This window comes from Giraffa tippelskirchi, chromosome 5, assembly GCF_054371585.1.
Source record: "Giraffa tippelskirchi isolate mGirTip1 chromosome 5, T2T-mGirTip1v1.2.pri, whole genome shotgun sequence".
Classification (NCBI taxonomy): Eukaryota; Metazoa; Chordata; class Mammalia; order Artiodactyla; family Giraffidae; genus Giraffa; species Giraffa tippelskirchi.
Window position 1 is genome coordinate 89,671,340 of NC_137279.1, and position 12,737 is coordinate 89,684,076.

General features: G+C 38.4%; 1 pseudogene; it reads right to left on the minus strand.

The window, feature by feature from the left end:
- Positions 1 to 3,076: 3,076 nt before the first annotated feature.
- On the minus strand, positions 3,077 to 4,062 carry LOC145505217 (olfactory receptor 10J1-like; annotated as a pseudogene).
- Positions 4,063 to 12,737: the final 8,675 nt, after the last annotated feature.

Here is a 12,737-nt window from a genome sequence, read left to right on the forward strand (position 1 = left end):
AACATTTGCCCAAAAAGCTGAAATAGTTTTTAACTTTAGAAAACTTTTCTAGAGAGAAAAGCTTATTTGAGTTTACAAAGAATATCAAAAGCCTAAGCACTAAAAGTACTTTGTATGTGAAACATATAATGTAAACTACTACAGAGTTAGGAAGGATTTAGGTTTTTCTGCTGAAATAAAATAACAGTGTCTGGCTTTGTGGAGATGATTGATAGTACTAGAATTTGCTGGATATTGGGGAAGACCCACTCTTGCACCTCCTGGAGATGCCAGGTTTACCCTGCTGTAATAAAGGAGGGGAGGCATCTGATAAAGCAGAAGTGATATGTCCCTCACTTCCCAGCCTCAGAAAGCACGTGACTACTGATGGAGCAGAAATAGGTGAGTGATGCATCCAAGAGGATGTCTTGGTGACTCCTCATTGTGTCCTATTTACTCCATTATAGGGTCAAGGGTGCAACTAAATGTCCAAATGCTCTCAAGCACTTGGAGAGAGAGGGCCAGTGGGCTGAGAGTAATCACAAGGAAGATGAAGCAGGAACCACATTGTTTGAAGAATATGACAAGACCAGAGTCATCTCAAAAGATACCAACAAAGATGACTACAAGTGTCATGTATCTATATTGAACCAACATGGACAGATGGAGGTGACCATGGATCAAGTTCCTCTTCCTCCCTGCTAAGAAAACTGGAAGCCTCTGTTACCAACCCAAGGTTCTTGGACTCCTTAATCAATAGAAATTGATAAGTCAAACAGGAAATTCAGGCAAGGCTTTACTGGGACCTGGGTTGCGGCACAAAGCAGTGAAAGCGAGTTAACAGGTTTCTTTGCTGGCTCCTGAGTGGGGCTGAGGGGGTGACCTAGTCCTTTAAATGGGATGAGGCTAGGGGTAGACCTCTTGGGTCAGGGCAGAGGAGTGGCCCTAGTCAGGCCCTTTTTCTACCTGACTTTTCCAGGCAGATTGGGAGCTCAGAATTACAAAGCAGACTGAATTGCAGAATGGTTTTAAAGTTAGATTTTTATGTGCTATAGCCTAAATAGCCTATAAAATGCATAATCACTTTATAGATTTTATTTTATATTTCTGTATTTTAAAAATATTTTTCAATGAGGATACTCTGTATTCATATATATCTTATGTATCTTTTAATAAATAGATCAGTATAATAATTTTGACTTGCTCAGTAATTATCAATATTGACCATTATAGTTTGATTCAACACCTATTTTTTTAATCACAAATTGAGTCTAAAGTTCACCCTGATTCTTTTTTTTATTTTTAAGATGAGGAACAGTACATTGTCTTCTATTACTCCATTTCTAACTCAATTGCTTTAATTTTATGGAAGTTTTCAAGTCAAAAGTCCTTTAGCATTGACTTTTTTTTTCAGATTTTTAAGACTAATAAAACTATCTAACTTATCAGAAAGGTGCTATGCTGATTCTTTTCATATTTCCATTTAATTCTGTTTCTTTGCCTTTGTGACTTTACATATAAAAGGTAGGGGAGGACCCAACCTGAACAGCCTTTTCTAAACTCTCTTTGGCTCCTCCTGACCATCCCCATGCCCTTCTGGCTTCTCTTCTATCACAAGAAGTTCCAATTTCTGCTTCTAATTTTTCTTTCTTCTTAGCTAATTTCATAGCACTCTTTCAATGCTTTGATCCCTGAGCTGTTAGTCTTCTCTTCTTTTGAGCCTGCTATATATCCTGCCCATGAGAGAGCCCTTCTTTAAGCCTCACAAGGACTTTTTTATGTGACTTATCTCTAGCTAGAAGAAGTGAAGTGTCAGACCAAGTCACGTAAGCTCCATGCACGTCATATGTGGTTAGTACTTCTCTCCACTCAACTTCTTCACTTCCCACAACCCTGGTTTCCTTTCCTTTGAAGTCTTGCATGCTTGAAAATATTCTCTCTAGAAAGATTTTAGCTCACTGTAAACCCATTTCCTAAAAGATATTTATATTTTCACTGTTTATTGTATTAAAACACAAGGCACTTAGATTTCTGCACAGTATCCTTCCTAGTGACCCCTTATTCAGGCATCCAATTTATGTTAGAAGAGTCAGTGAAGTGGTGATTTTAATGTGGTTTATACAACATGAAAAAGTGAACCAGTCACTTTAAATTTAAGTTTGAGATTGACCGTGGGTGGCCTCAGCCTACAACAGCTTGGAGTGGGGCTTGGGTTCCCAGAAAGAGATTGAGGCTGGGTTGAGGCGAAGAGAACATCAGATCTTAGCTACTAGACAAGTGGTCAGTGATAAGGGTCCTGGCCCTTTGGCTTTGCAGAAAAGAATCTGCACAAAGAAGGAAAGTAGTAAAGCAAGTAAAGTATTTATTAAGAGGAAAAGAGGACTGGACCTGTGGATAGACACACGAGCAGACTCAGAGTTCCTGAGTCACACCCTTGTAGTAGTTTGAATTACTTTTATTGGGTATTTCTTCCAAGTTTCCTTTGGCCAATCTTTTTGATTTGACTGGTTCACAGTCCATATTTCATATATCTCAGGATCCTCCTATGTGAGTGCACATATCTCTTAGCCAAGATAGAGTTTACTAAAAAGGCATCTGGGTAGAACATCCCTTGACATAGCTCCTCTTTGGCCTCCAAGGAGTCTTTCTGTATATGTGTAGTCAAGGAGGTCTCCTGACTTCAAGAATGAAAAATATGTGGTCTGGGTGGGGCCCAGCCTCCTCCTTTAATTGTCCTGCTATTGTTGACTTGGAGTTTCAATCCACAGGGAATGAATATCAAATAGCTTTACCATGGGGAGACGGAAGAGCCTCATCTACCTCCTGGCTCAAGATGAACATGAGATTGCGTTCTGATCTTAAAGTTATCTCCTGGAATAGGGCCAGTGTGTGTTTATTTACAGTTCTGTGGAGTGACTTGTGTTTTTATTATGCTAACAAAGAGGCTGAGGAAGTGAAAAATCATTTGTTAGAGGCTTGTCCCTCAGCTCCATTTTTGCCCTGGCCCTGTATATGATATATGAAACTTCGCCAATCATTTGAAATACTGGCTCTGTAACTTTAAAGGTATAGACTTCCTCCTGGAAGGCATGCACACCTATTTGGGTAGGGATCTCATCTTAGGAAAGGGATTTCTACCCACTACTCTCTGCAGAGTATCCTGGACTTCTTTGTTTCTTAGACTATACACAGCAGGGTTTAGTAAAGGTGTTATGACAGTGCAGGTCAGTGAGATCAGTTGATCCTGATCCTTGGTGTTCTCTGACTTGGGCTTGAAGTAGGCGATGGAGGCACAGCCATAGTGGACAATGACCACAGTGAGGTGGGAGGTGCAGGTGGCAAAGGCCTTCTTCTGGCCTTCAACTGAGGCAATCTTGAGAATGGCAGAGATAATGAGGATGTAGGAGATGAAGAGGAAGGTGGCAGGGCCTGTGATGGCCAAGAGACTGATAATTAAGGTCAGGATATCATTGATGATTGGGGTAGCACAGGCCAGATTCAACACAGGTTGAACATCACAGAAGAAATGCTCAATCAGTGCCTTGCAAAAGGACAATCTGAAAATAGCCACAGCCTGAACCAGTGAGAGTGAGAACCCCATGGCACCAACTGAGAATGCCAGCATGGCACCGACCCTCCAGTTCATGATGGCTGAGTAATGAAGTGGGTTACAGATAGCCGCATAGCGATCATACCCCATTACTGCCAATAAGAGGCAGTTGGTGATGGCAAAGCCAAGAAAGAAAAAAAAGGTGAGTCCCACAGCCCTCCAGGGAAATGGATTGGCTTAGACCTACAAGGCTGAAAAGTATGCATGGGATGATGACAAGGGAGTAGAAAGTCTCTGATGTAGATAGGTCACTTAGAAAGAAGTACATGGGTGTGTGGAGGTGATGGTCTATATGGATAACAGTCACAATGATGGCATTACCAGCCAGAGTGAGAAACACAATGAAGAGTGTGAGCTGATGTTCTTGGAAGCTGGAGAAACCTTGGAAAAATAAACTCTCTTACCTCTGTGTGGTTGGCTGTCCTCACTGGAGATCTCAGGGCTGAATAAAAAAGCAACAAAGTCAGCACCATCTCTTGGTGCTGCCCTACCCTCTGGTGAACGCATTGTCTAAAGATTCAATACCACAAAGACTCAGTTCAAAATTTCATGAATCAACTGCCTTTTCCAGAGATGTGGCAGACTAGGTCCTAGAACTGGAATAAGAGATACAGAAAATTTGTGCAATACTATTTAAAAGCTTGAGGTAAAGCATTCTTTTCAGGTATTCCTGGGTCATTTAAAAAATGACAACCTATGTATGGCCCATGAAATTGGTCTCAAAATTTTCTTAAAATTGTATTTTCTGTGGACCACAGTCTCAGCCCACAATATAATTAAGCTAGAAATTGTCACAAAAAGGAACTTTAAAACTTACAAATATTTGATAATCTAACCAATGGTTCAAAGAGGAACTAATAATGGAAGTTAAAAAATATTTAGAAATAAAGAATAATAAAGAGAATCACATATCAGCATTTAGAACATTATTAGAGGGAACTTTGTAGTTTAAAATGCTTTTTTGTTACTTTTATAAAAGGCTGAAAATTAGTGAGTAGAGCATCCACCCTAAGAAGTTATAAAAACAAGATTAAAAAAGAGAAACTAGAAGTAAAAAAATGATACGCTATCAATATATAAAAGAAAGATAAAACAGATAAGATCCAAAAGGGTAAAAATTATAAACTTTAAATAAACTGCTAGTAAAACCGACAAAGGAAAAAAACAAAACAAAACAAGGACACAAATTCTAGTAAGAATTAACAAAGAGACACAAAGACAGAACTTTCAGACACAAAAAAATGAAAAGCAATATTATGAAAAACTTTGTCTCAATACATTTGAAACTTCAATGAAATGGGTACATTTCTAGAAAAAAAAAATTACTTACCAATATTGAATTAAGAAGAAGCCTGAAAACTATTTCAAGAAATAAAGACAGCAGTGAAAAGTCTACAAATAAACCTCCAGGCCAAGAACAATTTACAAATAACAATTTACAACATTCATGGATAAGTTAATTTCAATCTTAAGATTGAAATAGTTTAAAGAAGGTGTAGGGGAGCAAAATTTTCCACCCCTAAGATGTGTCTCTTTAGCATGAAGATTAATTTAGGCTGATTATGTTTAAGGTCCAAAGACTCAGGAAGAATCTTTGACCTTCCCCCTAAATGCCTAAAAGGTTGTAGATGGAGGACTTGTTCCAGGACATCACTCTAGATAACTATGGTATGAACCAGGTATGGTAGGTAGAGAGAAACCTAGTAAAAGTCAGCTCATTTAAATTTCTCTGTCCCATTATTTCTGCCTGGCCCAGCAAACATTTGTTTACCAAACATTTGCTTTTCTCATGAATTGTGAATTGTCTTTTTCTTCTTGGAAGTCCCAAATCACTACCCCCAACATCCCCTTTTTTCTTTAGCTGAACATGATATTCAAGGTGAGGGTTTTAGTCATTTTGGTGAATTATTCAGTCTTCCTGAATCTCTCACATATGTACTTGTTATTTAACTTTTGTTTGATTTTCTCTCACTAATATGTCTCGGGTCAATTTAATTCTTAGACCAGTCAGAAGAAACTAGAAGGGTAGAATAAAATTTCTTTCTCCCTGATGAGGGAATACTCCTAACCCCATTTTATGAAGCTGGAATTATCTTGAAACCAAATTTATCAGGGCAATCTCACTCATAGAAGTAGATGCAAAACTCTCATGCAAAATGTCACCAGGCCAAATTTGATGGGTATATGATCAAGCTGGTTTTATTTTAGGATGCTAAGCTTGCTTAACATTAAACAGTCCAATTATATTTTTCCTCAAATGAATTGTTTAAAGGAAAAGAGACATGATTATTTCAGTAGCTGCCAAAAGAAGCATTTTTAAAATTCAGTGTCTACTTATAAGAACCCTTAGTAAACAAAGAATAAAAGATTTTCTGATAAAGCATATGTACAGCAATTCTTCAGCCAGCATAGACTTAAAGGTGAAGTACTGAAGGATTCTTTTTAAGATTAAGAACAAGATAAGGGTGACTGCTTTATCTACTTCTATTCAACATTGAAAATTGAATATTCTAGCTAGCCCAGTAAGGCAAGAAAAAAGGAATTAAAGATACAAGGATTGAGAATTAAGAAATTCTTTATAGATGATGTGCTTGTGAACATAGAAAATCCAAGAGAAGCTACTGATAAACTATTAGAATTATTAACAGACTCTAACAAACTTTCTGGTACAAAATTTATATATAAAAATTCATCACATTTCTGTACTTAAATTGATAGAAAATTAAATTTAAAGGAGCTATCATTTATGATAGCTTAAAAATAGAAAATACCTAGGAATAAAGACTTTTATTAAGAAAATTATAAAACTTTAATAATAAACACTAAAGATGACTGAAATGAATGGAGCAGTACACCATGCTTATGAATTGGAAGATCTAATACTACAAAGATTTCAATTAATCAAAACTCCTGGGCAGCTCAATCAGAATCCCAAATGGATTGTTTTTGGTTCATTGGTTGCCAGATTGACAACTGATACTAAAATTTATATGGAAGTACAAAGAGAAGCCAAAACACTCTTGAAGAAGAAAAGTAAGAGTAGAGGGTTTGCCTTTCAAATACTGTTGCTTATTCTAAGGCTATAGGAATTAAGAAGATGTGGTATTATCACAGGGATAAGCAATCACACCAATGGGGGGAAAACTGAGTTCTGAAATACAGAAACTATTTGCACCAGAGCTAGCTTTGCAGATTGATGGAAAGCACAGAGTCATCAATTAATAGTCCTTAGTTTATCCATATGGAAAAAACTGAAATTAGATGAGCTTACACCATTAAAGAGAAGGGCATGGCAACCCACTCCAGTATTCTTGCCTGGAGAATCCCACAGACAGAGGAGCCTGGCAGGCTACAGTTCATAGGATCACAAAGAGTCAGACATGACTGAAGTGACTTAGCATGCGCACCATTAAAGTGCTTCCCAGGTGGCTCAGTTGTAAACACTCCGCCTGTCAATGCAGGAGACATAGGATATGCAGGTTCAATCCCTGGGTTGGGAAGATCCCCTGGAGAAGGAAATGGCAACTCACTCTAGTATACTTGCCTAGAGAATCCCATACACAGAGGAGCCTGGCAGGCTATAGTCCATAGGGTCACAAAGAGTCAGACAAGATTGAGCAACTGAACATGAGCATGCACACCTTTAAAATAGTTTGGTTTCAGATGCATTAAAATGTAAAAACAAACAAAACATCCTGTGAAACGTCTACAAGATAATATATGAGAATGTTTTTAGAATTTGGGATAGCGAAAAATACAAAACATAAAAGACAATAATGATAAATTTTATCCCATGAAAATTAACTCCTATTTTTCAAAATAAATCACAAGAAAAGGAAAAGGTAGAAACAGGAAAAACATTCACAATAAAAATAACGGATAAAATACTAGCACCTGGAACTTCTAAAAATCAGAAGGAGAAGATTAGCTTAATATAATAATAGACTAAAAAGAAAACAACAGGGATTTTATATGAGGAAACACAATTGGCATGTGAACAGATTTTTAATATTGTTAATAACCAGAGACTATTTGACTGTGTGGATCACAATAAACGGTGGAAAATCCTGAAAGAGATGGGAATACCAGACCACCTGACCTGCTTCTTGAGAAACCTGTATGCAGGTCAGGAAGCAACAGTTAGAACTGGACATTGAACATCAGACTGGTTCCAAATAGGAAAAGGAGTACATCTAGGCTATATGTTGTCACCCTGCTTATTTAACTTATATGCAGAGTACATCATGAGAAATGCTGGGCTGGAAAAAGCACAAGCTGGAATCAAGATTGCTGGGAGAAATATCAATAACCTCAGATATGCAGATGACACCACCCTTATGGCAGAAAGTGAAGAAGAACTAAAAAGCCTCTTGATGAAAATGAAAGAGGAGAGTGAAAAAGTTGGCTTAAAGCTCAACATTCAGAAAACTAAGATCATGGCATCTGGTCTCATCACTTCATGGGAAATAGATGGGGAAACAGTGGAAACAGTGGCTGACTTTATTTTGGGGGGCTCCAAAGTCTCTGCATATGGTGACTGCAGCCATGAAATTAAAAGACATTTGCTCCTTGGAAGAGAAGTTATGGCCAACCTAGATAGCATATTTAAAAGCAGAGACATTACTTTGCCAACAAAGGTCCGTCTACTCAAGGCTATGGTTTTTCCAGTGGCCGTGTATGGATGAGAGAGTTGGACTATAAAGAAAGCTGAGCACTGAAGAATTGATGCTTTTGAACTGTGGTGTTGGAGAAGATTCTTGAGAGTCCCTTGGACTGCAAGGACATCCAACCAGTCCATGCTAAAGGAAATCAGTCCTGGGTGTTCATTGGAAGAACTGATGTTGAAGCTGAAACTCCAATGCTTTGGCCACCTCATACAAAGAGTTGACTCACTGGAAAACACCCTGATGCTGGGAAGGATTGGAGGCAGGAGGAGAAGGGAACGACAGAAGATGAGATGGCTGGATGGCATCACCGACTCAATGGACATGAGTTTGGGCAAACTCTGGGAGTTGGCCTGGCGTGCTGCGATTCATGGGGTCGCAAAGAGTCGGACACGACTGAGCAACTGAACTGAACTAAAATGAACTGAAGCTTTTGATAACTATGTGAACCAATAACTGAAGTAATACTCTTGAGGTAACTCTTGAGGTACATCTAGTTTGGGGGAGGAGACCCATACCTTTGCCAGATATATATAGCAGTGCTACCTTGGGTACATGGAAACTAGGACAAAGTATTGAAGTCAGAATCTAGACTTAGTCCCATTAAGTTGTAAAAATTGAGAAACTGCCAGAGAAAAAAGACATGAATAAACAATACAGGAAAAAATGAAAAACCATTATTATTAAGAAGGTGCTGGTTTAGTTGCTAAGTCATGTCTGACTCTTGTGACTCCATAGACTGTAGCCTGCCAGGCTCCTCTGTCTATGGGACTCTCCAGGCAAGAATACTGGAGTGATTGCCATTTCCTTCTCCAGGAAAGAATACTGGGGTGGTTGCTATTTCCTTCTTTGGGCAAGAATACTGGAATGGTTGTCATTTCCTTCTCCAGGGGATCTTCCCAACCCAGGAATCAAACCCTGGTCTCCTGCATTGTAGGCAGATTCTTTACCGACTGAGCTATGAGGGACTTTCCATTATTAAGAAGGGACATAGATAATTCATCTGGAGTTAGTTTTCCAATCCTTGATCTAACTTTTGGTGAACAGCTCTTTTCTCCAAAAATATGGTAGAAAATTATAGGAATTTTGGCCATTTTACAGTTTCCTTTATTCTTCAAAGTAAGGAAACATTTACTGCTCAAACATAAATATGTTGTAGAAATGTGATGATGCTTAATTCCAAAAAGGATAAAAGTGTTGTCTAATATCACATATTTAGTTCATGGCAGAGAGGACTTGGGAACTCAGCTTTTTTCAGCTTGTACTCTGAGTCCTCTGTTCTTGAAAGTTCTCAATACTGGAGGGAAGATGATGTCCTTTCTGTCTCAGCTGAGATACTGATACATGTAACACTGATAGACAGAAGTTGATGAGCCTTCTCTAGGAAGATATTAAAAAGCAGAGGAAATCACTTTATCTTCTTCTGGGTTGTTTTGATATCTCTCTGCAGAGACAAGAATATGGGTTGATATGTATTACCCAATTTCCTGTTAGTTCCTAACACAGCTACTAGTGTCTGGTAGAAGGGCAAGTCTCAGAAGAAAACTGTATTTCTTCTGCTGCAAGACTAGCATCTATCTGTCTAGAAACTTCAGCTCCAGCCCCATTCATATCCATGTCCACATCACACACACACACACACACCCTACCACACACACACACAGATTATGTAAAGCATATTTCTCTGGAAGTAGTCATCTAGATGCCCCCGTGTTACATTGCTGGATAGAAGCAGAGCAGGGAACCTAACCCAAGATTGAGCATAATAAGTAAGGGGAGTCAAAACAATATATAGACCTCAAACACTGATAGAACAATAAAGTTGGCCCTTAGACTCTGAATGTTTGAGTTAATTTGTGAATGCAAATGCAAAACCAACATTTGATTAAAATATAGTATATACTGTCTTCTTAAGACAGTCAGCACAACTTAAAGCTTAGACATTACCCTACAAGGAAATAAAATATGTACTCCCATTTTAAAGATGGAGAACTTGAAGCTTGGAAAGATTAACTACTTGTCAGACTCATATATCTAGGAACTGGTAAGACCAGGTGTGAAACACAGTATGTGTGACTCCAGATTCTACATGCCTTCACTGAATCAAAACTTTGCTGATTCAGGAATGAGGTGCAGGTTAGAGGGGAAGATGACAACAGCTGTATGAAAAATGTCTGACCCTTAGTCTTATTTACTCGGAAGATAACAGGGACTTCAGGGGTAGATGAAAACTCTGGCATTATGAAGGTTTTCCAGTTTACTATCTCTCCCTCCATGGTTTTAAACAGATTCTTCCATTATTTAAAAATAAAACTTATGAGGATATTCTATTCCACTTTGTAGGCACTTGGTCTAAAAAAATCATCATGCAAAACACAGGGAAAGTATAAAACTCTAAGTTTAACAAAATCATCAGAAAACCAGAATGAGAAAAGAAAGAAACTTAGAAAATTTAAAAGCTCTTTTCTTTTTTTTTCCTACCAGCCACCACTTACTTCTTGAAAAGTTGGCAAAGGATATGAGAGAAGTTCTTTTAGTGGCTGTGCATCTGAATTAAAAAAAAAAAAATAGAACAAAGATAAGACTCTCTCCAAGAGGCCTATAATGGAAAAAAAATTGAAAACCCCAGGCATAAAAGTTCAGCATTTCCTGAATGTCAGAGGTATGGGGACCAACTTAAGGCCAGAGCATTGCATCCTCTGGCCTGGGAGGATCTTCTTGCAGAGAGGAAGCCTCTTGAAACCCCAAATCCAGGAGCTCTGCTTATTCCAGAAAGAGAAGCAGATCCACCTGACTTAAGACTCTAGGGATTTCCCCTTGAGAATCATTCCAGGGCACAAGGGGTAGCAAAGAAAGAGCTTGAGGCTCTGTCCCAGGGGCCTGATTAGGAACTTGAGCAATTAGTGGGACAAAATACTGCCTTTGGCTACTGACTCACAGAGCAGTTTGCATTGTAGAAACTGAAATGAGTTTTGTGAAGAATTAATATAGTGAAAATGAGTATACTACCCAAAGCAATCTATAGATTCAATGCAATCCCTATCAAGCTACCAATGGTATTTTTCACAGAACTAGAACAAATCATCTCACAATTTGTGTGGAAATATAAGAAACCTCGAATAGCCAAAGCAATCTTGAGGAAGAAGAATGGAACTGGAGGAATCAACCTGCCTGACTTCAGGCTCTACTACAAAGCCACAGTCATCAAGACAGTATGGTACTGGCACAAAGATAGAAATATAGATCAATGGAACAAAATAGAAAGCCCAGAGATAAACCCACGCACATATGGACACCTTATCTTCGACAAAGGAGGCAAGAATATACAATGGAGAAAAGACAATCTCTTTAACAAGTGGTGCTGGGAAAACTGGTCAACCACTTGTAAAAGAATGAAACTAGAACACTTTCTAACACCATACACAAAAATAAACTCAAAATGGATTAAAGATCTAAACATAAGACCAGAAACTATAAAACTCCTAGAGGAAAACATAGGCAAAACACTCTCCGACATAAATCACAGCAGGATCCTCCATGACCCACCTCCCAGAATATTGGAAATAAAAGCAAAAATAAACAAATGGGACCTAATTAAAATTAAAAGCTTTTGCACAACAAAGGAAACTATAAGCAAGGTGAAAAGACAGCCTTCAGAATGGGAGAAAATAATAGCAAATGAAGCAACAGACAAACAATTAATCTCAAAAATATACAAGCAACACCCGCAGCTGAATTCCAGAAAAATAAACGACCCAATCAAAAAATGGGCCAAAGAACTAAACAGACATTTCTCCAAAGAAGAAATACAGATGGCTAACAAACACATGAAAAGATGCTCGACATCACTCATTATTAGAGAAATGCAAATCAAAACCACAATGAGGTATCATTTCACACCAGTCAGAATGGCTGCTATCCAAAAGTCTACAAGCAATAAATGCTGGAGAGGGTGTGGAGAAAAGGGAACCCTCTTACACTGTTGGTGGGAATGCAAACTAGTATAGCCACTATGGAGAACAGTGTGGAGATTCCTTAAAAAACTGGGAATAGAACTGCCATACGACCCAGCAATCCCACTGCTGGGCATATACACCGAGGAAACCAGAATTGAAAGAGACGCGTGTACCCCAATGTTCATCGCAGCACTGTTTACAATAGCCAGGACATGGAAGCAACCTAGATGTCCATCAGCAGACGAATGGATAAGGAAGCTGTGGTACATATACACAATGGAATATTACTCAGCCATTAAAAAAAATACATTTGAATCGGTTCTACAGAGATGGATGAAACTGGAGCCCATTATACAGAGTGAAGTAAGCCAGAAAGAAAAACAACAATACAGTATACTAATGCATATATACGGAATTTGAAAGATGGTAACGATAACCCTATATGCGAGACAGAATAAGAGACACAGATGCATAGAACAATTTTATGGACTCTGAGGGAGAAGGTGAGGGTGGGACGTTCTGGGAGAA